The sequence below is a fragment of the Pteropus vampyrus genome, unplaced genomic scaffold (assembly GCF_000151845.1).
Source record: "Pteropus vampyrus isolate Shadow unplaced genomic scaffold, Pvam_2.0 Scaffold2, whole genome shotgun sequence".
NCBI lineage: Eukaryota > Metazoa > Chordata > Mammalia > Chiroptera > Pteropodidae > Pteropus > Pteropus vampyrus.
The window spans coordinates 17,523,326-17,523,616 of record NW_011888783.1 but is presented as its reverse complement, the minus strand read 5'-3'; positions in this window follow the sequence as shown (position 1 = coordinate 17,523,616).

Here is a 291-nt window from a genome sequence, read left to right as displayed (position 1 = left end):
TGGCTTTGTTTATGGCAATTCTTCTAGACCCAGCTCTGGGGCCACCATGAGGGAGTCTCTGGTAATCCTAGTGGGAAGGGGACCTGTACCTGCTGGTGCATGCACCAGCTGCCCATTGTCTCCCGCACTGGATCTGGACATTCTTGGAGGCCTTTTCTTGGAGGTGCTGGGATAGGTAAGCTTCGTCTCTTTCATACCAGACCATCCCACTGCCCCCTCAAGGGTCAGAGGCACTGTATTCTTAGCAACCAGCATGATGCCTACTCTATAGTGGGTGCTAATATGTTTGTT